The sequence below is a fragment of the Bactrocera tryoni genome, chromosome 3 (assembly GCF_016617805.1).
Source record: "Bactrocera tryoni isolate S06 chromosome 3, CSIRO_BtryS06_freeze2, whole genome shotgun sequence".
NCBI classification, from domain to species: Eukaryota; Metazoa; Arthropoda; class Insecta; order Diptera; family Tephritidae; genus Bactrocera; species Bactrocera tryoni.
This window is the reverse complement of record NC_052501.1, coordinates 50,007,292-50,034,033: the sequence shown is the minus strand read 5'-3', so window position 1 is coordinate 50,034,033 and position 26,742 is coordinate 50,007,292. Positions and strand designations below refer to the sequence as shown.

General features: G+C 36.9%; 1 pseudogene; it reads left to right on the top strand.

Moving 5' to 3' along the window:
* Positions 1-883: 883 nt before the first annotated feature.
* LOC120770655 lies at positions 884-25,487 on the top strand (annotated as a pseudogene).
* Positions 25,488-26,742: the final 1,255 nt, after the last annotated feature.

Sequence of the window (26,742 nt, the reverse complement as noted above, 5' to 3'; positions counted from 1 at the left end):
GTATCGTGTTTATGCGTAATAGTCGAGCTGATCAGAGACTTCACAATATGGTATTTAACTTTTTCGAAATTGAGAGTTTTGGTGTTAGAGCTTCAACGCCGATAGAGAGTGAGGAGGACATCCGTGCCAGACATGTCTTGAAGTCTACCACATGCCGCGTAGACGGACGTTTTAAAACGGGTCTTATATGGAAAAGTGACAAAGTTAATTTACCTGATAGCTACAATATGGCGTTGAAACGATTAGTCAGTGTAGAGCGAAGGATGATTCGTGATGCAGATTTTGCCGCCGAATACAAGAACATCATGGACTCTTACGTCACAAAGAAGTACGCACGAAAACTGCCGCCAGCAGAAGCTGTTGTGTGTACACCTACAACTTGGTATTTGCCACACTTTGCCGTTGCTATTCCCAACAAACCCGGAAAACTACGTATGGTTTTCGACGCCGCTGCTGAGGTAAGTGGAATCTCCCTCAACTCACAGCTCTTGAAGGGTCTACAAGAATATCGCCCATTGCCGTCGATATTATTTCGTTTTCGTGAGGGCGCAGTTGCCGTATGTGGAGACATCAAGGAGATGTTCCACCAAATTCTTATACGAGAAGATGACAGATGTGCACAGCGGTTTCTCTGGCGTGATGGTAATGCTACGCAACCGCCGGATGTTTACGAAATGTGCGTGATGACGTTTGGTGCTGCTTGTTCACCATGTGCTGCAAATTATGTAAAAAAGTCAACGCGCTGGAGCACCAAAATAAGCAAGGAACCACGGCCCGCGCAGTAAAAGCAATATTGGACCACCATAATGTCGATGACTTCGTTGATAGCTTCAGTTCAGAAGTGGAAGCAATTTCCGTGTCAGAACAGGTCCGAGCGATTCATATGGATGCTGGGTTCGAGCTTCGCAATTTCACATCCAATTCTTCGAAGGTGTTAACCGCGCTTGGTGGTACTGATGTTACACGATCGATTGGCAAGAAAGAAGGTTTCGTTGGTGAGAAGGTACTAAGATTGTTTTGGCAGCCATCATCAGATTGTTTCGGCTTCAAACTGAAATTCCATAACGTTTCTGAAGCGGTGATAAATGGGAAGAGACGCCCTACTAAAAGGGAACTTTTAAGTATCGTCATGCCAATATTTGACCCTCTAGGGTTACTGAGCAATTTCGTCATCGGAGCCAAGTTGCTTATGCGTGAGCTTTGGAAACACGATATCCACTGGAACGACCCATTGCCAAAAGACGTAAATGCTGCTTGGGTGAAGTGGCGTAAACAACTACCCGAGATTGCCAGGTATGCCATGCCTCGTTACTATTTCAGATATTGCGCACCTCAGGTACTTCAACTCCACATATTTGTTGATGCTAGTGAGAATGCCTTTGCCGCCGTTGCTTATATACGATCTCAATCTGTATCTGGTGAATTTGATGTTGCATTCGTTTGTGCAAAGACAAAATGTGCGCCAATGAAAACCCTCACCGTGCCACGCCTCGAACTTCAGGCAGCGATTTTGGGCACTCGCCTTATGCAGTGTATCCGCGACGAACATTCTCTAAACATCAAAGATTGCATCCTGTGGAGTGACTCAAAAACGGTCATCAAATGGATACAGGGTGAACATCGTCGTTACAAGCCTTTCGTTCAGCATAGGATAGCCGAGATATTGGCTTCAACAAGTATATCTAATTGGAGATGGATACCCACTAAGCACAATGTAGCCGATGAAGCCATGCGAGCAAATGATTGCACCAATTTTAATCCAACAGCACGTTGGTCACGGGGGCCCCCCCGAGCAGGCTTGGCCTTCTGAAGACGTAACAGTTTCTGGAAATGATGAACCTGATGAAGAGCTTCGGTTCAAATTCGCTTTAGTCATCGCGAGTTGTAATCTTATAGATTTTCTTCCTTTCAAAGGTTGGTAAGAACCGTTGCCTGGGTCTTACGCTTTGTCGATCACTGCCGTCGTCGTACACAGCCAAATCAATGTTATGGCTTAACTGCAAAAGAAGTAGACGATGCCAAATGCCTTTTATGCCGCATAGTGCAACGCGAAGTGTATGGAGCAGAGTTACAGTTCATTGAAAATGGCCACGACATTGCCCATGACAGTACACTGTTGCAACTCTCACCATATATAGACGAAGAAGGTGTTCTTCGAGTACAGGCACGCATGGACGCCGCCAGATGGCTTCCAATCAGCACACGACGTCCTATTATTTTACCGCCTGATCATGCCTTTACAAAATTATTGGTGTTACATATAACATCATGTGTCACCAGAACATAGAGGCTACTATTGGTGACATCCGCCGCAATTATTGGGTGCCACGACTAAGAAGTGTGTTGCGCAACGTAGTTGCCAGTTGCAATGTATGCCGTTTGAATAAAGCTACCCCGTCAGCGCCTTGGATGGGTCCGCTTCCGTCGGACAGACTTACTCCTTACGTACGCCCGTTTAGCTACACTGGCCTTGATTACTTTGGCCCAGTCACTGTGACTGTTCGACGCAGCACTGAGAAGAGATGGGTTGCGCTCTTTACGTGCCTTACAGTGAGAGCTGTACACCTAGAACTGGCTCACGATTTGAGTACTGATTCCTGTATTATTGCCTTACGTAATTTTGTCAATAGACGTGGTGCGCCCGTAAGAATTAGGTCCGACAATGGAAAGAATTTCGTTGGCGCCGACCGAGAAGCAAAACGCTTCGCTGAAGTGTTCGACTGCGGTCGCTTACAAAGTGAATTATCACAGAAAAATATCCAGTGGGTGTTTAATTCCCCATTTCAACCTTCGGAAGGTGGCGCATGGGAGAGAATGGTACAGTGCGTTAAGCGAGTTCTACGTCACACTTTAAAAGAAGTTTCACCAAGAGAGCATACTCTGATTAGTTTTCTGATCGAAGCTGAGAATGTCGTTAACTCTCGCCCACTGACGCATTTGCCTATCACTGCCGACCAAGAACAGCCTCTAACTCCTAACGATTTCATTTTGGGAGCAGAAAACACGCCCCAGACTCCTCTAGCAGACGCTGACTTGGGAAACACTTGTATGCTACGCAAGCAATGGCGCATCGCTCGTCAATTGAGGGATCATTTTTGGAAGAGGTGGATTACTGAATATCTACCTACCTTGACTCGCCGTGTGGTGCCGTCGAACGAAGCCACTGAAAGAAGGAGAATTGGTGTTTATATGCGATCCTAACATTCCACGACGAGAATGGTGCCGCGGTAGAGTGGAGAAAGTATACCCTGGGACTGATGGTGAAGTACGACGAGCAGACATACGAACTTCAACAGGAGTTAAACAACGAGCAGTCTCAAAACTAGCCGTTCTGGACATTGACGGTGGTGAATCAGGTTGATTCACGGGGGTGGGGATGTTGGCAACCCTTGCCCATATACATATAAATATGTTATTCAATTTCTATGTTTATTTTACAGTTGAATGTTTCATTTTCATTTCTCTTTAAATTGTCGCGAACTACATATTATATACATAATTTCAACTGTAAAGCTTCTGCCTACTTGTTTGTGCAATTTGTATATTTGTCATTTCCCCTTCTTCGGATAAGCATAAGCAGGAAGGCGCAAGCTCTAATTAGTTATTTGGGCTTATATACTTGTTGTTTGTAAGCTGCAGTTTGTTTTTCCCCTATCAGTCTTCGACTATCACTCAGCGTGAACAGTTGCGTTTCTTACACAGTGCGTTTGCTTTCAGTTCTGTTTATCAGCGCTATTCGTATTAAAACACGTGCATTTGTTGTTTAATTAACTAAGCCGCGCTTAAAAAGTCAGTGACACAAATCAATAATTTTCCAATATGCCCCCCGGGGCTTCTAACCTCGGAGATAACAGGTTCGCCCTGCTTTCTCCGAGCTCCAGACCTAAACGAAAAAAAGCAGAATCGACTCCACTGGATTTATTCCCAGAACTACCAATTACAAAAAAAGACGATCCTAAATTCATCATAATAAAAGCATTGGAAGGTAACAAACCACTAACGAGCTTATCGTGTTTTGCCGTACATAAAGGTATACTAGCAATTAGCAAAGATGTCAACACTATATCCGAGCTTCGCGACGGCAGTTTACTTCTGCTTCTCAAAAATAAGAAAATTGCAGAAAATTTTTTGTTCGCTAAATCTCTTCCGGGAGTGTGCGATATCACCGCTAAACTTCACGATAACTTGAACAGCGTAAAAGGAACCACTTTTGCTCCATTCCTGACTCATTTGCCTGAAAGCGACATTATAGAGGGACTTAAGACACACGGCGTAACTTCTATATATAAGTTTAATAGAATATTTGATGACGTATCTAAGCCTACTGGCTCAATTCTCTTATCATTTGATAAATATCATCTTCCCGAAAAAACTCAATTCGCATGGAGAATCCTTTCTGTCCGTCCATACATCCCAAATCCCATGAGATACAAGTAGTGTCAAAAATTTGGACACACAACAAAATACTGCAAAAATGTCCCAATGTGTAACAATTGCTACCTCCCTCCCCACTCCCCTACCGAATGTACAAGAACAATGTGCGCTAACTGCTCTGGAGAGCATCCGTCCTCCTCAAACGCTTGTCCAAAATTTCTACAAACTAAAGAAATACTACGTATTAAAACATTAGAAAAATGCAGCATGCACGAAGCAATAAAAAAATACAATAATACAATCCCGGCTTCCCTTAACCCCTCATCATTTGCCAATGTGTTAAAGCCTACCGAATTCAACAAAAACGAAAAACCACAATCAACTGCAGACTCAAACGAAAATAATTCCCCTCCCAACACCGCAAACTCCTCACAAACCATCAATAGCAACTCGTTACATTCATACTCAGCCAAACCATCATCTTCCACAAAGAACATCTTGTCTCCACTTAGCTCTCACACTGCTGACCTTTGTCCGCAATCATTTAACAAAAACCCAACAGCAACCAACGCAATTGTTGATAATCCACTCTCTCAAAACTCTCTCTCTCCCATCTTAACAGACATACTCTCGCGCTATTGCACGCCACTTTCCTCTCCCCATCCTATCCCTCTTTCCTCTCAATCTCCAACTAATAAACACGATGACTCAATTACGCTCTCCCCTCCTTTGCATCCAGAAGTTAGTTGCAGAAACTAATAATATGGACATTTCTAACTCATAATATTTTTAGCTATATACTTAACAAAAACAAATACAAGTTTTCTTTTCTCTTTTGTGCATATGTTTGTAGCTTTACAGTGGAACATAAACGGATATTACAATAATTTCATCGATCTAGAAATATTAATTAAATCACACAATCCCTCTGTAATTCTTTTAAATGAAACCCACCTCCACTACATGGTCAACGCTCGTACCCCTTCGGCCTATGTTGGATACTTTCATAATTTGCCACATATTTTTTCTAGTAAGCAAGGAATTGGTATCTTAGTGAAGAAAAATGTCCCGCACAAATGTTATCCTCTCCAGTCCCGCATCTCTTCCTTGGTATTAGAAATTCTATCGCCCAATAAAATATCCATTGTCTGCGCCTACTCCCCTCCTGATCAAACATTTTCAACCACTGACTTTAATAGTATTTTTTCGTCAACTGATAGTCCTTTTATTTGGGCAGGCGATTTTAACGCCTGGAGCCCTATGTGGGGTTCCCTTCGCTTAATGCTAAGGGCCGTGTAATTGATGATTCAATCCTTGCTTCCAACTCCTTTGTACTTAATAACGGCTCCCCGACTCAGTTCTCTACTCACAAATCCTTCACCCACCTTGACCTCACCATATGTTCGATTTCCCTTTCTACCAAATGCACTTGGCTAGTAATTGATGACCTTCATGGCAGTGATCATTTCCCCATTATTACCAGACTCCCTTCAAACCGCCTTCCTTCAACATTTCGCCCGAGGCTGAAATTCCAGACTGACTCTGCCGATTAGTTAAAGTTCGAAAATGCGTGTCTACATGGTGCTTCAAGGCGCTACTCCTAGTTGCTGCCCGTTCTGCAACTTTTCACTCAGCATTAACCACCTCTTGGATTGCTGCCCGACACTTGATGCCCAAGGATTACACAATCTCAATGGTATTAATCCTACACAGCTGTTAAAAAACCCGATGGACAATAATATTAGCAGGATATATAATTTCCTCAGAGATACCGACCTACTCCGACGCATTTGATACCGCCCTAGTCAACATGCCAGCTGAAAGCCTCCGATGCTACCGCTGCGTTATCTTTAGTTTATGTAATAATTTTATTGTTATGTAAACTTTTGTAAAATAAAAAAATAAAAAAAATTTCCCCTATCCTAGCTGTGCTGATCCGCACGGTAAATGCAAGTGCCTTTGTGCATATATACCACTGCATATCGTGTTTGAGCTTATTCATCAATCAGCCAGGAAAGTGGAAGGACATACTGCGGTAAGTAATAATCACTAATGTAATTATTTATAAATGCCTATTCTTAAACATTGTTATTTCGAAATAAACCATTTGGAACCATTTGAACATTGTTTCATTTGAATCCATTCGGAAAGCAAACCAAATGCGTTAAACTCGCCCCACTTGATCGATGATAACATTATTTCTTCTTCTCATAATTTGAAAGTATTGTTCGTATTGTCAGAAGTCATCAATATTCGTATATAAGTGTCTCTACATACTAATAGTATATGGTTATATTTTCTCGAATGCTTTCCTGTACTCAAAGTACTTCACATATTATTTATGGATTCGCTGAAAAGTTTCATTAAATTATACACTTTCAAGTGAAATTGCTTTTTCATGTGCTGTAAAACATGGCGAAAGCAAAATTGACGAAAACGTGCATACGCCTTAATATATGTAACGCTTTACCGCTTACCTTAAGCACTTTATCCACAGTTGTATTTCGTTTTGCCGAGCGCCGGCTTCCATACAATTTTCACATTATCTCGAACGCCCTAAATCATTTCGGGGCGCCAACGCAGGCTGTTTTCACACTTTTTCGCCTTATTGTGCGTACTCCTTTCAGGCGCTTTCTGTAATTTATTCAAGTTCACTACGGGTCAAATGAATGGTTTTTGAGGGAAGAAATCACAGGAAGCAGCTAGAGCCTCAAAATTTAGTACAGGTGACTACGATGGGCACCTTACTCTTCGATAAAAATCTCAAGTCGATCCGCCCTAACCACGCCCACTTCTAGTAACTATATTGTTTACCACGTTAAAATTATTAGAATGCCCACTTGCATTGACCGGAAAAGTCAGCTTAGCGATGGGAGAGTTAATAGAAAACACGGTCCTTGGATAATGGAGCATTCTGCTAGAAATAAAATTTATTTACTAATAAAATTATTAACATAAAACCATGAAATTAAATAAGTCTTCTTTTGCTAGTGTGCTTGTGCTTCCAATGCCATCAAGATTTAATTCCACTAAAAAGAGAACATTAAATTTTATAAAAGTTAGTGTATTATAAATAACTCTTACTTCAAAATTGTACCCGACGAGAAGACTTTGTTTCCGTAAGTACGTTCAAAACTTTTCCATCAATTAAAGTCATTATAAATTCATATTTTACAGATATTTTTCTACCATTAAAAAAATATTCTAAGGGCTCAAGGTTTTTTATTTGCATATCCAGATTGTTTTTTTCTTTCGAAATATGTTCCTTCGTTTCCTTAATAAATTCAATTTTAAGTGGTCGGCAAAAACGAACAGATTGAGGTGTACGATTAATCCAAACGGTTTCATGATGCGACGTATATATATTTTTGCGTCCTTCAAGGTGTACGGACGTGTTTTCTAACTCGCTCCGTGTATTCAAATTGTGAAAAAAGTAACCAATTAATAATAATAAAATAAAATCAAACAATCAACAAAAAAATAAGTGCTCACAAATTATTATTTATAAACATAAGCAAATAGTGCACGAAATAAATAGTTAAAAACAAAACAAAAAAATAATAATAAAAACAATAATGAGTGCTTCGCAGCCTCACCAGCAAGGCCGTAGGCATTCCCTAAATGCCTACTTCAGCTTTGTCGGCCCAACAACAACAACAACTACTGGCAATAAAAAGGGTAACGGCGACGATCAGCAGAAAAGGGAACGCAGCAAAGAACGCAGTCAGCAGAAGCAGCAGAAAACAACAATCGGGCAACAACAAATGCACTGACAGCAACCAGTCTGCAGGTACCAGCAAGCGCACAGGCAGCGAAGAAAATTACAACGCAAGGTGAGAACGTAATAAAAAAAGGCCCGTCTGTACAAACAGGCATTGACCGCTACGTCAATATAAAAAGGAAATTAAGTCCTCCAAAGGCAGCGGTCAATCCAAAAAAATTTCAAAGCGGCACACCAAATAAAAATAAAACGGAAGTTTTAAATGGCAACCGATTTGCCATACTAAGCAATGGTTCAGACGACGATGCGAACGGTACCACCACAGTCGTTAATGCCAAACCACCTCCAATATATTTGCGCGAACGTAGCAGTAATACCCTTGTTGCGAAATTAAGTGAAATTGTTGGCACTAACAATTTTCATACAGTGCCTTTTAAAAAAGGCAATATAGACGAAACAAAAATTCAGTCGTACACTGAAAAAAAGTTTCATGGAAATAGTTAAATTTTTTTCAAATAAAAACAAAAATTATTATTCGTATCAACTGAAGAGCTCTAAGGGCCTAGTTGTTGTAATCAAGGGTATAGAGTCTGCCGTAGACTCTAGTGAAGTCAAAGAAGCATTGGAAGAATGTGGTTTTGGAATTAAAACAGTTGTAAATATATTTAACAGAAACAAAGTACCTCAGCCAATGTTTAAAATTGAGTTGATGCAACAAATCAACTTAAAAAAAATGAAACACATCCAATATATAATTTGAAATATTTGCTGCATCGTAGAGTAACTGTGGAAGAACCACATAAAAGAAACGGTCCGGTACAATGTACTAACTGCCAAGAATATGGGCATACTAAATCATACTGCACTCTACGCAGTGTTTGTGTGGTATGTGGTGATTTACATCCCACTTCTAAATGCACACTTAAGAAAGAAGAATTAAATAAAAAATGTAGCAATTGTGGAGGAAATCACACTGCTAACTACAGGGGTTGTCCTGTATATAAAGATTTGAAATCGAAGTTGTCACAAGGCATTCAAGCACGCCGTAACCAAATGTTACAAACTCCCCGTAATGAAATTATATTAACCTCAGAGAAAAGTTCAAATCCTATTACTTCTATCAATAATAATATGCAAGGAAGCTATGCTAATGTGGTGAAAGGCAACACTGTGCAAATGCAACTGCCGCAAAATCCTCCAAATGGAGGTATTGAAACTATGATTATAAATCTTACACAGTGTATGACACAATTTATGTCTAGCATGCAAAACATGATCCAGGATTTAATAAAATCACAAAATCAAATGCTGCAAAATTTATTAAGTAAAAAATGAGCTTACTAAACATACATATGTATATGGAATGCTAACGGTGTTAACCAACATAAATTAGAGATTATTAGATTTCTGTCTGAAAAAAATATAGATGTAATGCTTATATCAGAGACTCATTTAACAAATAAAAATAATTTCAATATACCGGGATTTAGACTCTATGTCACAAATCATCCAGATGGAAAAGCGCATGGTGGCACGGCAGTGTTGATTAGAAATCGTTTAAACCACTATGCCCTAGAATCTCATGCTACACCACAGTTACAAGCTACAACAATATCACTCAAAAATCGGGGATGTGACTTAAACCTTACGGCAATGTACTGTCCACCTTGTTTTAAAATTACAGAAATCGAATTTAAAGACTTTTTTGGAACACAAGGTCAAAGATTTCTTGCAGGTGGAGATTACAACGCAAAACACACGTACTGGGGCTCACGTCTTATTAATCCGAAAGGACGACAGTTGTACTACACTATTATGAATAAGCATAATAAGCTGGATATAATATCTCCTGGTAAGCCGACATACTGGCCCAGTAATAGAAGAAAAATACCAGACTTAATAGATTTTGCTGTAGTCAAAAATATAGATAGATCGCTTATGACAGCTGATACATATACAGACTTATCATCTGATCATTCTCCTGTACTAAATGATATTTGAGACAAAAGTTTCTCTAACATCATATAAAACTAACTGGTTGAAGTATAGAGAGTATATCAGCAGCCATATCAATATTGATTGCAAAATAAATACAGAAAGAGACATTGATGAAAATATAAGAGAAATTAATGACCTAATAACTAATGCAGCCAACACCAAAAAGAAACATTAAACCAGTTGGTTTTAGAAAGATCACCAATAATGAAATAGAGAAGCTTGTAAATGAGAAAAGAAGAGCTAGGCGAGAATGACAATTAAATCGCTCCCCTTCAACTCTGCTTCAACTGAAATCTGCTGTACGAACGATAAAAAAGCGCTTAAACGCGAAGAAGAACACAACACCGAAAATTATATAAAGAAATTGTGTCCAAATTCTAGCAAGCAAAACTCCCTTTGGAAAGCCCAAAAGTCTTTCAAGCCACCAGTAGATTCCAACATGCCTCTAAGACAGTTGAATGGTAATTGGGCACGTAGTGATGAGGATAAGGCAAATTGCTTTGCAAATCACCTAGAAAAGGTATTTCAACCCAATTGTCCAAAATACAACTTTGATTTGCCAATTTTGCCTAATACCGCAAACGAGTCGCATGTGTCTATTAGGACTTCTACTTCTGAAGTTACTAGAATAATAAAGGAACTTAACCGTAAAAAGTCACCAGGATATGATAATATTACCCCAAATATGCTAATTGAGTTACCAAATATTGCCGTAGGAGCGCTCTCTTTGCTCTTCAATGCAATTCTTTATCTCGGACACTATCCTAATTCATGGAAAAAGTCGCAGATTATCTTGATAGACAAACCTGGGAAAGACTTAACACAGCCGTCTTCATACAGACCAATCAGTCTTTTACCCTGTCTTTCTAAAATATTTGAAAAAGTGTTGCTATCAAAGATGACTCCTTTCCTCCACGAAAATAATATAATACCAACGCACCAATTCGAGTTTCGTGAAAAACATAGCACGATAGAGCAAGTAAATAGAATCACTAACGAAATAAGAAAAGCATTTGAGCACAGAGAGTACTGTTCAGCTATATTTCTAGACGTGGCTCAGTATAAAACATTGGAGTCTTATTTAAAAAATAGAAAATTTATGGTAAAAGTGGGAGATTTCATATCTGATGAAAGACAGATAAGGGCTGGTGTACCCCAGGGCAGTGTTTTAGGTCCAACACTATACATCATATATACAGCAGATCTTCCAACAGCTAACAATGTATTAACTTCAACTTTTGCGGACGACACAGCTATAGTGAGCCGTAACAAATGCCACATAATAGCATCAAGAATATTAGCCAAGCACTTAAGGTTTGTCGAAGAATGGCTAGCCAACTGGCGTATAAATGTGAATGAGCAAAAGTGTAAGCATGTTACATTTTCGCTTAGACCAAATATGTGTCCGACATTAAAAATGAATAATATTCTAGTACCCCAAGCGAATGAAGTAACTTATCTTGGTATTCACCTAGATAGAAGACTTACGTGGAGAAAACATATATCTAGTAAAATAGCTTGCATGAAGATAAGAGCTGCAAATTTAAATTGGCTATTAAATAAAAACTCCAAACTTAGCCTAGACAACAAAGTGCTTTTATATAAAGCGGTCATAAAGCCGATTTGGATGTATGGCAATTAACTGTGGGGTACGACCTGTGCAACTAATATAGACATAATACAAAGGTTCCAATCAAAAATGCTTAGATCAATCACGTGTTCACCATGGTACATGCGTAATGAAAATATCCATAAAGACCTCGGTATTTTTACGGTAAGGAAAGAAGTAGAAGACAGTAGAATTAAATATATATCTAAACTCCGTGATCACCCAAACCCTTTGGCTAATGCTTTGGTACATTCCTGCAATCAAACACGCCTTAAAAGAAGAGATATGCCCGCGTACTAATGAGCAATGTATCACCAAAACAGCTCAATCACTTGCTTGAGCGTGTCTAGTTTTTAAATAGATTTAAGATTTTATAACTTATTGTTAGGCTTTTAAAACAAAAAGCAGATTCAATAAATAAAAAGATATTGAAAAAAAAAATGATGCGACGTGATTAATTTTAGTGGTATTTGTGCTGATGATTCCGTTACCGGTAGTCCATCAGGTCGGCATTGCAATTTCCACTCTTGAATTTTTTGGTAATGTGGATAAATATCAAAGTTTCGTGACTTGCTCATTGCCCGAATGTTTATGTACTGTTGCTTTGTTAAATTATTTTCTATCAAAAATAGTAATGCTTCCTCGGGGTATAGTGGTAATGGTTTTTTGTCATTGGAGGTTAAAGTTTTTCTCATTTTTGTAGCCCTAGATGGAGATGAAGCTGCTTCCTATAAAACAAAGTATAAATTATTTGCTTTTGATGCATAAGCTGATATTGAAGCAGCATGGACCAATAATTTGGTATCGTGACCCTGTACGGACGACACTACGGAAGCAAGTTTCCGTTTTTGCCTCGCACTTTCCTCGCTGTATCCAACATAAGGGCGACCTCTTTTGTTTGCGACATCACTCTCAGAAATTTTAAATTCAGTCACATTTGATAGCCATAAACTTTCGTTGTTCTCAAATCTCTTCGCACATCTTTGGTTCTTGTTCCGCTTTTGGGTAGCATTTGCACAAAAATTGTTAATTTTCTTTTTGATTGATGCCATACATTCGTCATCCACACTTCTATTAAATTTCTTGAAAATCCAGTTGACAACAATCGTAGCATTTTGGTTATTATCTAACCAAAATTTAACTATATCCGTATTTTTTATTTTTACGCAATCTTAAAAGGAAAATTTTAATAATTTAGAGCAGTTGGGCTGCAGTTGGCTGCGCTTTAGATTACAACCACATGAAAGTACACATCATAACCTTTCTCCACATATATATTGTTCAACAAATACGTTTCAATAAACAAAGTACTACTCCAAGAAACACGAGGTCAATAACCAAAACTCCACAGTAAATACGACACACTTTGATGCAACAAAAAATTTACAACCACAACATTTTTATGAAACTTATTAATAAAAATTTTTTTACATACCTGAATTAATATTTTCCATTTTATAAAAATTTTATACAATTACTAGCTGACCCCGCAAACGTTGTTTTGCCATGTATATTTTTTCTAGGAAACATTTTTTTAGTTCAATAAAAATAACTATCTACTACTAAGTGTGCGGGGATGTACTTATAATCGAAAGCATTATAAACAATGAAAGTATGCTTTATTTAAGTTAATAAATTAATCCTTATTAAAGTAACGAATATATTTTAAATTACAATTTTTGATAGCTTTCTAAATATCAAAAATAATTATTCATATTATCCTATCAATTATGGCAATTGAAAAAAAAAAAATTAATCTCTCAGTGCAATAGAGTGTACAATATTCTTGGTTAGTCCGTCTTTAGCCAACACAAACAAACTGGAGGGGTTTCCCACGCGAGAACATGCCACATATAGTTGTCCGTGGGAAATGCATGGTGTTTTCAAATCTAAGCCACATACGACCAATGCGATGTCATTTTTTGATCGTATCTCGGCCAGAAGTAACGAAATAAGGAATGTTTTGCCAGTTCCACCTGGTGCATCCAAAAAAAAAGAATCCCCCTTGTCCTGCCGAAACTGCCAGCATGATGCGGTCGTAAATAATTTTTTGTTCGTCATTTAGTAGTGGAACATTGCGACTAACAATGCCTGCCATTTCTACAGTATCGTACTGTAGTTCACGATTGATATCTGTGTTGAGTAAATCAGATGCACTTCGATTCGGTGAGCTCATACCGAAATGACTGATTGGCAAATTCGCAATAGCAATGCAAAGATCCTCGATAGCAATAAATGTTTCATTGTACATTGCATCTCTGAATGATATCGTTAGATCATTGCACCTTGTACGATGTCGATATAATATATCATCCGTCATTGAATCTTTGTGATTATCCCACAACATTTGTGCTCGGGCCGGGAAACATGTAGTCAGTACTATAGCAAATAGTAGACGAATTTGTGATGCTGTGCAGTTTAATGTTGCTTCAGCAAGCGTACTGTCCCAATGATTGTCGTCTTCTAGCAAGCCTAGAGCTAGGCATGCATCTTTATACGTAGGATACTGTTGTCCATCTACCTTACGTATATCTTGAAATGACAATGGCCCGGTGACATTAACCACCAATAGTCGCAGGTAAAAGCACTCAGTCTGCCTTGGATTGACTGTATATACACGACCCAAAGTAATTGATTTAAATAAACCGGGATGCGCATCAACTGGTGTCCCTTGCTTGCGGGGTATCCATTTTTTTTTTTGAGCCCATGTAAAATACCGTGGAGCTTCAGAGTAGAGAAGTGTTTGTGCGAAGGCACCAAAAGCATCCGCACGATTGCACAGTTCAAAAAATTCGGTTAGCATAGTTTTTGGTGGATTTATAGCACGATCAAGCACTGTATCGTTCGTGAAATATACGCGCTGGCCGTTTTCAAGGTGGACAGCTAATTGGATAATTGCTAGATCCCGTTCATGAATTGGGAAACCGAAAATACGCCAGACAGCTTCATTGGAACTGACATACCGGCCAATTTGGTAATTCGTAATTTCATCATTTTGATTCAACGGAAGAGAAAGTACATTAGTATTTTCAATTCTAAATACAGCCATATCACTCCCTTTATTCACATATTGGCTAATATATTTGATACTCTTTTTTACTTATCGTACTACAATTATAATATTCGATTGACATCTTGCAACCCTATTGCGGATATGCGATATCTCACGAACAAATCAACCGATTTTCACACGGTTTGCGGCCATCGACGTGATTTTTCAGTTTTCTCGAAATCTAGCGATCCGAATCGGCTCAAAATTTTAGAGAATCAAAGTTAAGTGAAACTCTTTGAAATGCCGTTGGGTAGGGTTGAATCGCTTGATCCGTTCAAAAGTTATAAGCGGGTCCAATAACTTTAACAACCAATAACTTCCCGATTTTAGAAAATTTTTAATTTTCTTCGCAGAAAGTTAAAAAAATTTATGGGTGTACCACCCTGAACATTTAGGATGATGAAAAATAGATGTTGTCCGATTCTCCATCCTAGACGATATGCACGCTAAGATTCACGAAAATCGGTCGAGCGGTTTCAGAGGAGTTCAATAACGAAACGGAGTTCGACGGATTTTCGTGTATTAATTGTCAGACATACAACCCGAAGTGGGATTGTGGTGTCCGCAAGGTCCATGAACCATATTGGTTTTCAACATTTGGTATAATACTGTATCTTTCTCTGCATCAGGAATTTCCGCAGAAATGAGTTCATCAGTTTGATCTGGTGTAAGCACCATCCACCATCCACCATCCACCATCCAAAGAAGAATGTGTGCGTGCGGCTAACTTTTTTTTGCTACTCAAAGAATACATCCAGCATCTAAGATAAAGTACATCAAACATCGCTGCTGTTGTTTGAAAAGTCGTGCTGTGACATCGTGACGATCGCTTGCTGATTGACCGCGTTCCATAATTCCACATGTATGTCATTGCATCCTGGGAGTAGTCGTTCATTTGTCTTGGGCTGCCATACGTTGATGGCAAAAGGAACGCCGACCGATATTAGCGCGACCTCTTCGTGGCTTCGTAAGAAATTTCAATCTGTAATTGATAACTTTATGTGAAACATAACGTTTTCACTGAATAATTTTCAATAATTTTTCTTTTGAACAGCCGGAATAAAAAAAGCATGCGACCAAAAATGAATGATTCAAATATTTGACAAGCAAAAATTTTGAAAAACAAAACAAACAAAAATTGAAAAAAAAATTTGTATGGAAAAATGTTACTTTTTGGGAATTTTCCAATTTCCAATTTCCCTTAACATTTAGGAGGATGAAAAATAGATGTTGTCCGATTCTTCACCCTAGCCGATATTCACGCAAAGATTCACGAAAATCGGTCGAGCGGTTTCAGAGGAGTTCAATAACGTACACCGGGACACGACAATTTTATATATTAGATAATATTTTGTTAAACAATGGATTAAATGTTAGGCACTATAAAGGTGAATGTCAGCAAACAAAACAAACCAAAAAAACTACAACTTTGACAGCTTGGCTTTAAGACATGGGTTGCCACCTGACTCTAATTTTTGTATTTTTGGGTATTTCAAAATGTTTATTACAAAATGCCATTATCCTTTTTTTGAAATAGTACACCTTAAAAATTAATTTTTTGCCTCAAAAACCATTCATTTGACCTATAGTGAAGTTGAGTGAATTTTGTGAATCTTTTAACCCTTTCTTCAAACGAAGTTTTGACATTTTTTGGCATATAAATATATATTTTATTTATTCAATACATCACCTTCTTTCTTTCACTTCCAGTTTCTACTGTGAGCGCGATATCCGATAGAGATAAGTATATGAATGGACAGTTGAAATAGTTGTTGATTCATTGTTACATACTTAAATCGATGGTAGTTGACACGATATTAGAAATCGCAAAGGATTATATACGCCTCTACTTTTGTCTTTTTGCTGCAGCTGTAATCCTTATGATCGGAGCATGCTGTATAAAAAATGCAAAATACATAAAAAATTCAACAATAAGGACTTTGCAGTTTGCAAAACTGCTTACACTAATTGAGCTGTAAACTTCGACAAGTACTTTAGGGAAATTGAGATCTCTTGACCTAAGTGTTCGTAAGAAACAGTTGCCTGTCCCAGTTTGAAAAGTCTAAGTTCGTGCGTCACTTGTGTCCTAATATGGTTCCTCCCAAAACATATGCACGCAGCAACAGGTGTTTTCTTAGACTTATGGTTTTCTTTCAAGCAATTATTTTTTCGGAGTTGGTGATTTTGATAGCTGTTACTTGATTTCTACTTGGTTTGGTTTATTATTTATTAATTCTTTTAAAGAAGCCTTTAGCATAATTTTGCTGGCCTCATCTTGAAAAGGATTCTCCTATCACTACAATCACTACTCATTATTTGATGCAAACCGAGTCACTATTCCAAAAGATTATAATCGCGAACACATTACTGGAACACCGAAAATTAAAACAAAGTTAACAGTAGGGCGACAATATCATACCGGTACATAGGAGAGAAAAAAATGTGTTATCTTAATATTTTATAGAGTAGGATAACTAGATCGAAATAACATCGAACATATTTATGCCCTGAACATGGTATAATAAGTTTGCCACGAAGTTTGTAACACACAGAAGGAAGCGTCGGAGACCCTATAAAGTATATATTTAAATGATTATATATACGAACTAATCCCTCAGTTTTTAAGATATCGTTTTGAAATTTTGCAAACGTCATTTTCTCTTCAAGAAGCTACTCGTTTGTCAGAACTGTCGATATGCGACCACTATAATATATAATGTATCTTCACAAAAGTTAGCAAAGGTTATTTTCTAAGATAATAATGTAATATACGAAGAAATTGTTCAGGTCGGCTTACTATAGCATATAGCTGCTATATAAACTAAACGATCGGAGTCTAATGCTGGTATGAAAAACTTTTGCATTTGACAAAGTATATTCACGAAATTTTGTCCAGATTATTTTCTAAGGCAAGAATGTAATCTCCGAAGAATTGTTTACATCGGATTACTATAGCATATAGCTTTCATACAATTTGAACGATCGGAGTCAAATGTTTTCATTGGAGACTTTTTAATTTAAAGAGATATATTCTGCAAATTCGACGTGGTTTATTCTCTAAGGCAAGGCTACAATAGTTGAAGAAAATTTGCCTGTCGGATAACAATGCCATACAAAACGTCTAAAATATCCATTTTCTTTATTAAATAACCTTAATGTTTCTAGTAAACAACCTGGCTAAAATAACTACGTCTTTAGATTTATTTAAACACATAGCTACTAAAAGAAATGCATCTGTGAAGGGAATATTAGTTTCGGTCCATCCAAAGTTAAAGTTCTTTCTTGTTTTAATTAATAGATTCTAATATGATGTGTCAATATATCAAAACATAAACACTTTATTTTCTTTAAACTTACAAAAGAAGAACAGATTCAAACAAAAATTAATAAAAAATGTTTTAAACTACTACAGAAGTGCAAGGTCTGATCATACTTTAAGACATAAAGTACTTTATTTCATGAAACTACTTCTCAAAAGGACATGAGCTAATCATAAAGTAATGCTAGTCTAGTACCCACCTTGTACTAAGGCTTGAAAGAACTTTTATAATATAAGATACTTAAAGAGGGATGCGCTAGGTCTGAAGTAGTTTCAAATGTGTACTTAACTTTTATAAGTTGGTCTCTATTGCCCTATCTTTGCTAGTATGTAGACTTCACCTAAATATATATCTTTATGCATATAGTTAAAAACTGCATGCTACCGTTTGTATTTGGAAAGCCAATTTGACAGCTGAAGAAAGATTTGTATATGACGGGTTTTTCAATACGAACGCTACAAAAGTAGACCTGTAAGTTGGTAGTACTGTTAGTAACATCTATGTCAAATTTCACATTGAGATACGCCTCGTTTAGTAAGGCTCCAAAGGTGAATTCTTCGATTTTAACTATGTCTGAATTTATTGAGCAAATAAGTGCTTTAATGCACCATGTCATACTGCATTGGTTATTTGTGATTATTTCGCCACATCTTCAACTAATATCGTGCCGCAACCACCGCATTCGCATGATTTGCCTTCGTGTAACTTCTGGCTATTCAGCAAATTCACATGACCACTCCGAGGACACCGTTTTGACTCAATTGAAGATATAAAAGCTGAATCGAAGTGCTGTGATGACAGGTAGGGATGCAAACATCGATGGTTCGATGTATCGATGTTTCTTCAAACAACATCGAAATCAAAAACATCGGCCATTGAAACATCGATGTATCAAAACATCGATGGATTTTTGAACTTTTTTAACGTATTTTATTAGTGAGGATAAAAAGCTTATTTCAGAACCATAAATAAGTGAAATACAGTAGTACGCCTTTAATTGATATATATTTTAGCTACCTATTAAAACCTTTTCTCAATAAATAAAAGATATAAATAGTTTTTGAACAAACAACAATTATTTATTTAAAACAGAATTTAAAAATAACAATTTGGAAAGTTTCTTCCCTGTCAAGCGATTTCTTTGCTGTGTGATCGTTGCTCCAGCTTTAGAAAACAGTCGTTCACTAGGGACTGAATTGGCCACAATGGATAAATATTTGGAAGTTTGTTTATACAATTCAGGAAATACATTTTTCATATCATCCCACATTCTGATTCTGATTGATAGAAGCAACAGCTAATCCAAGATACATTTGTTGTTGTAGCAGATAAATTGGAAAACTAACATTTCACATTTTGGTGGGCCAACTGTTTATGATGGCTCCAAATATCAAACGGGTTTTCTGTTGCACACTAGGGGTATAATTTTTTGAATTTTTTTGAAAAAAAAAAATTACATGGCATAACACGATGAGGAATAGTAAAAAATGATAACTGCGTTTTTAGTTTTTCGATTTATTTCAAAAACTTCACGCAGAATTTAAATTGAAAATTCATATGAAAATTTCATACATATGCCAAGAAAAAAAACCATATGAGACTATGTTCTTTTCTTTGTGTCTGTTTTGTTTTGCTCTTCTTCCGTTATCCGTCGTATTTTGCATATGACAAAAATAGATAACGATAAATTTGAGTAAATGCTTTATGAATGATTGAAACTTCGTATAAGCGTCGCGCCAGTTGCCTTTATTTAGCTGTCGGTCTCTGATTCAGTGCGTGGCGGCTGGAGTGAAAGTGTCTTTTTTAATTAACAATGTCTTTTAAAAAAAGTGGTGCTGAAGTTTTAAAAAATTCAAAATAATGGGAAAACATTTTAATAACATTTGAAAAATCTAAGAATAAGAGAAGAGAAATCAATAACATTGAAAACCCCTTGAGTGAATTGTGTAAGATTCCAAAACAGACCGTGATTATAGGAAGGTATAATGAATTAGCAAAAACGGAGAAATTGAAAAAGAAAAGATGCCAGATTATTTCAAACGAAATGATTGCCTTGTGGTCGAAACTAAACTTTCCGAGCATAACACGTATATCTGCACAACGGAAGATAACAAAAGTTTTAAATGATTATTCAACATTTTTAAAATTCCCGGATGGCAGAAATGTTACAATGGTGTTCAACAAGTTATGTGATATAACTGATTTAAAAGGTGTCTGGCTAGGAACTGAGGACAAAAAGCTGTATGAACTCCAAACAAGTACAAATGGAGAAGTTGGGTACATGACAGCTAAAGCTGCCCTTTTAAGAAAAAATGTTCAAAGCACCTCGTGTTTAAATAAAGTGGCGCTCAACACTTCAACATCATCAGCTGAATCTGTCGAGCAATCACATTCTCCACCTGTTGGTGAATATAAAGCTCCTCTTCAAAGAAAAAGAAATGCGAAGTTTTCAACAAAAGCAGCAGTGACAATGATAACAACAGCCCATGTAAGCACCAAAAATGCCGCTAAAATATGCAATGAATTGCCCAAAGAAGGAATAAATATAGCAACACCAACACAAGCAGGTATTCACAAAGCGATGATTAAAGCAGCGCTGAACTTGGAAAAAAATTATAAGAATTCCTTAAGAGATGACATTTGGTGCATTCATTTCGACGGCAAGAAATTTGGGAAGAAAGAAGTGCAGGCCGTGGTGTTAACAAATGAAGCTAAGGAAGTAAGAGTAGCGGCAATGGTTCTTGAAAACGGGAAAAGTTTGTCAATTTTTGAAGGTTTCTATTTAATAATATATTTTTAGAGCATTAATTAACTTTCTGTAACTTTTTTAAGGAATAAGAAATGTATTGGATAAATTTAACCTTTGGAATTCCATTAAAATGATTGTTAGTGACACAACCTACGTTAATACAGGGGTTAAAAGTCGAGTTGTTCGTTTACTGCAGAATTGTTTTCAGGAAAAACATTTGTCCCCACCGCAGTATATTGGATGCCAACATCATGTATTAGATTTAATTTTGAAGCATGTGATGAATGAAGTACTAGGTGGAAGTCGACATCGCCAAACATCAATTATGACATATTTACCGAATTGATTATGAACTACAAAAACCTAAAACAAAACTACAAACAAAACGAAGAAAAGTTGATCTTAAGATCAATTAAGTGGCGTGATGACATGCAATTTTTATATGAACTAGGGCAATATTTAAAATATTATGAAGTAAACAACCTTCCCATACATAAAATTTAGAGTTTTACCAGCGCTCAGCAACGATCGATGGAATTCTAGAGCTATATTAGCGATTTTAACGTTCATACTAATACCGGAACACAGAATACAACTTTTGCCAATTTGCCAATTCATATGCAGCGCATGGTATGATGCTTGGTTCTCGGATCACCGTTTTCATATAAATGATTTTGAAATTTTGGAAAAATCCGTCAAGCAATACGAAACTGCGCATAAGTGTATCCTTAAACATGTAAAATAGGTGTTACAAAAATAGACTACCCCTATTGCACACTCATCCGAAGATTCCGACGTACTAACGCCATTATTTGCATCCTTTATGAAATTTGGAAGGGTTTTATTTTCTTTTCGCCAAACAAGCTTCTATTTAATTTCTTCATGGTTGAATCATTATCTGTTACACAAGCAGAAACTTTATTTATGCAAACGTTCCACTCGTTGAAAAGTTTAAACATAGTTTCTTCTAAAGAAGCTGCTGTATGACTTTCGTGCAGTTGGATTACTCTTAACCTCCCACTCAACAAACGTAAATTGTCCAAAAAATGAATTGTTACCCCAAGGATCGACTGATTTTTCATTGTCTCCGTCCATATGTCATACGTTAGGCAATCACTGTCGCACTTACGAATATACTCTTTGAAAATTGAAGACAGCGCTTCATATTTTTCATCCACTCGTAATTTTATTGTTCTCTACTTGGAACTTTAAAAAGCGGAACTAGTTCTTTCATCATCTGCAGAAAACCTGTTCCTTCTACAGTGGAAAATGGCTTGTTGTCCATTATAATATATTTTACAATTGCTTCAGTAATTTTCCTTGATTTAGGGTTATCTTGGTAAGAAATACTTTTGACCTGCTCAAAAAAGTCTTTCACATTAGGTTGGATCAGCACAGGCAACTGATCCGATTTATTTTGCAGTACTGATGGAGTACATATGTATACTAGAAGACGATTCTATACATGCAGTCTTCTTATTACTATTGTCGGATAACTCACTTGACGCTGTCGTCCCAGCGGTTGGTGATATGCTAATTATTTCAGAAATTTTTCGCTGTTTTGGTTCCGAGTCCGGCGTAGTTTTGGAGGAGCATTCTGCATTATCAACTTGATCGAGTAATACCTTTTTATATACATTCTCAACGTGACAGCGAAGATTCGACGTGTTACCTGATGTTTTTAATTTCTTGAAGCTCCAGACCTTGCTTTTTAATTTTGAAGGCAGCACTTTGAAAATCTGAAATATTATGTACATATTTAAACGTCTAACGCAATTATTTACATATATTTTATATTCACTACACCTGTAACAAATTTGTGATTGACAACAGATGAATTCCAAACAAAACTTATATTAAACGCTCAAAAACAACTTCTAACACACATAGCACGAAATAGATATGTATTTTCGATTTTTTGTAAAACTTATTTCGCATTAATTCGTAAGCGAATTCTCAGTATTATTCAAGTGCACATTCAACCAACGAATTCTCCGTATTTTACAACAAAACACATAACAGTTTGCTAAAGCGTTTCGAAGCAGATGTTTTCGCATTAATACCGAGAAAAAGTGCTGCAAAGATGTGGAGTAAAATTTGAAAAAGCATCGCCATAAAACATCGATCCAGGCAACATCGATGTATCAGAACCAGAAATATGTTTCAGAAACATCGATGCATCGTTTGCATCCCTATTGACAGAAGAATTCGTTGGAATAAGTGTATTGCAGCGGGAGCGGATTACTTTGAATGAGATGAAAAGGACTAAATTTAACTTTCAGTTTGAATTTATGCCGCTAGCGCATCAATTTACAAATACCCTAATTAGTCTTTCACACGTCGTTCTCAAGCGTATGGTATTTCAGTGACATCGTTGTGGCGAACGAAAGAACTCTAGCCGCTTGACCACCAGAAATCGTCGTATGTTCGTGAATTGGGCTGAGCAACAATTTGAAAATGATCCGGATTTTCATTGAAAAAACATTTTCAAGCGACGAGGCTCATTTCTGGCTGAATGGCTTCGTCAATAAGCAAAATACAAGTATGCGTTATTGGTAGGCAGCAATCCAGGTAGGCAGGAATCGCTACCGCTCAATGATAACCGAATATTTTTGGCCCGAATTGGATGATATGTGGTTCCAACAGAACGGCGCCACAAGACATATAGCGAATGTTACAGTCGATTTGTTGAAAACCAAGTTTGGTGAACGTGTTCTCACGAAATTGTCCAGCCAATTAGCCGCCTCGGTGATGCGATTCGACGCCGTTAGACTATTTCTTCTGGGGCTACGTCATGCTACTAACAACCAGCGACGATTGAGGAAATTCGTACGTATATCGAACGTGAAATTGCAGCAGTTTCGGCTGATTAATGTTTGAAATCCGTAGAAAGTTGGGTTGGGTTGGTTGGCGTCTGGACTTTTTTTTTTAATTAAAGCGCTCTTATTGAATAACCCGTTATAAAGTACCGAACTATAGTTTTTACATACTACAGTTTGTATCAGATTTATTATGGTCTACATAAATGCGTTGAACTTGAGCTCAAATAAGCTTTATCAAAAAAATATCTTTCAAAACACCAACTCCAATGCTTTACCGACTTTAAAATTGCCCATTATTCTTAACAAGTATAAAGATAACACGAATATATATAAAGTATTTTCTGTCAATTCTATATTCTTATGTTACGTAAAACAAAAGCTTTACACATGTTGTTTTCATATTTGTAAATTTAGTTGATACGTTACTGCTGTTGTAGTTAAATATGTCATGTAAAGAAATTAATATAAAAATTCCTACAAACTAAGAAATTTTCTTTTAGAACTAATTTTTATATTTTCTGGAGATTCTAAGCGAAACCAAGTCCTTCTCCACATGGTCTTTTGGACGGAGTGGAGGTCTTTCTCTTCTTCTGTATTTCACGTCGAAATCAAACTCGTTAAGGCGAATCTTCCACCTTTGCAGCTTTGCATTTGGTTCTTTTAAAATATGTAGCTATTGAAGTAATCTGTGGTCGCTATTTGTTATAAACCCTGCCAGCAATTCGGTAGTCAACTACGCAAAAAACACATTTCTAGTTAACTTTTATGAACTAACTAAAAGCTAACTACAATGTAATGCATAAATGCCCCACATCAGAGCGAGCATAGAGAATGCAGGTGTTTCTGTTTTTGATTTTTTTCTCATCTTTACTGTTAGTTCTTTGTAATCTCTCTTTTCGTTATTAGTAGGCTGTAGTTGTCCGTGAATCAGTTGATGAATCGTGTGCAAGCAAAAGTGACACAAAATTTTAAAAGATAAAGTTTTTAATTAAATTAAAAAGAGTACAAATTCTCAACCTGATTGCTTTAAATTTTAATTATTGTGTACTTGTAAAAAGTAAAATGAGGGGTGTAAGCAAAAGGCATTTGAGACGGTTAATCAAAAAGGAAAAATATGTGTTTTCTAGTAAACTTTTGTCTAATAGTGTAGCTCAGTTAGAAGCCACGTGCTCCTCTGTTAATGCTCAGTGTCATGACGAAGGCCATATGGAAAGTAGTGATATTGGCAATACTTTCGAGCAAAAATTTGCATATGACATAATTATGAAGTCCTTGGCTGAGCAGAAAGTGTTGACGGAAAGGGTTCTTCACCAAGAGGTAACCAACAATAATGCATGTGCAGTTTTCCCCATAAAAAGTGTCAACGACTTACACGACTTCAACACTATTATTAGTGAGGACAATCGTGACCTCTACGTAAGTCTTAAAAATTGTGTTCCATGAATTTAATATCTTGCTAAAATGCATTACTATACTAAAAGTTTTTATAACTTACTTAACAGGTTAACAGGATGAAGGCTTTGTTAAAAGGGCGCCTGGCGAAAACATTGACAGATGTTATTTCCCAAAGTGTGTGCATAGAAATCAATTTGGATGGAGTTCACGGCAAGAAGCGTTTGAAAGATTTTAAAGCTTTTTACCAAACTTTAATGGGTAACCGATATACTGAAAGCATATGTGTATACAAATTTCAAATAACATAGCTCAAATATATTTTAAATATTTTAAACAGATGCTTGTCGTTCGCTTGGTTTTGAAGACAACGAAAAGGAGATAAGGAATGCCTAGAAAATCATTAAAAAGCGGCATTTCCATGCAGAATGTATTAAAAATAAGAAGAATAAAACAGAAAATTAATACTTTATTTTTCGGCTTTTTTTAACTTGTGTAATTGATTTGTAGCTAATTTTAAAAAAGTCAACTGATAGCTTCCTACTAAATAACTAATTTTTAACTAACTGCTAAGTAACCAACTTGTAGTTAACTTAAATAAATAGCTAATAGCTAATATATAGCCAACTACTAAGTAGCTAACTTTAAGTTAGTTGAAAAGTCATGCAGTGTCGGATAATTGACTACTGCCTAGGACATCGCAACATTAAAATAGTCAGTTGGCTCCATGAAAAATAGTCCAAGTATCAACCGCCTCTAATTGCGAAATAGTTAGATTAAAGTGCATTAAAAGTTAGCTGAGTTGCCGGCAGGGAACTTTCTACCAAACAAATATGGTCTAAAGTATTTGTGGCCCAAATTATAACTAATAACTCCCTTTCCGTCGTAGAGTAGTGAAGTTCATGTTCGTTTAAAATAAGACTCCCGAAGTAAATGGGATACTATGGTGGCCTAATACTGCCCCTAAGGTGACATTAGAAGCTTCTGTAGTTAGAGTAATGGCTTTTCCTAATTTGGATACACTAATATAAGATCTTCGGTAATCAATATGTTTATAGCCTCTACGGCTTTTAGGTATTTATTTCCCTTTTTTTAAACAATTTGTTAGTGGTTCGATAATATTAGCAAAATTTTTAATATATTTGCGAATAAACCTGTCAAACCCAAAAACTGCTTTATCCCTATTTCTGTTTGAAGTACAGGGAAATCTTATTTCGCTTTAATTTTACTCGGGTTTGGTTTTATACCTGACGGTGTTACTACGTGCCCCGAAAACTCTGTTTCGTTTTTAGAATTTTACACTTTGCTAGCTGTACTTTAACTTTAGCATCGGAAAATCTTTGGAAAACTTTCTCAAGCGATTCGATGCGCTCCTGGAGTGACTTGCTAAAAACGACAATATCGTCTAAATACACTATAGAATTCTCATCGACTAATCCTCCCAAAACTGTGTTCATTAGCCTTTGGAATGTGGCTGGCGCATTTTTCAACTCCAATGGCATACGTAAAAATTCATAATGAACTCCTTGGGAAGCAAATGCAGTTTTTTTCCTGTCATCAGAACCCATTTATATTTGGTGGAATTCCTGTGGCAAGTCTAAGTTCGAAAAGTACATACATTCTCGGATCGGATACCTATCACCCACGGTAGTGGTATTTAACTTACGAAAATCAAAAACAATTCTCCGTTTTTCTTTCTCAGAGG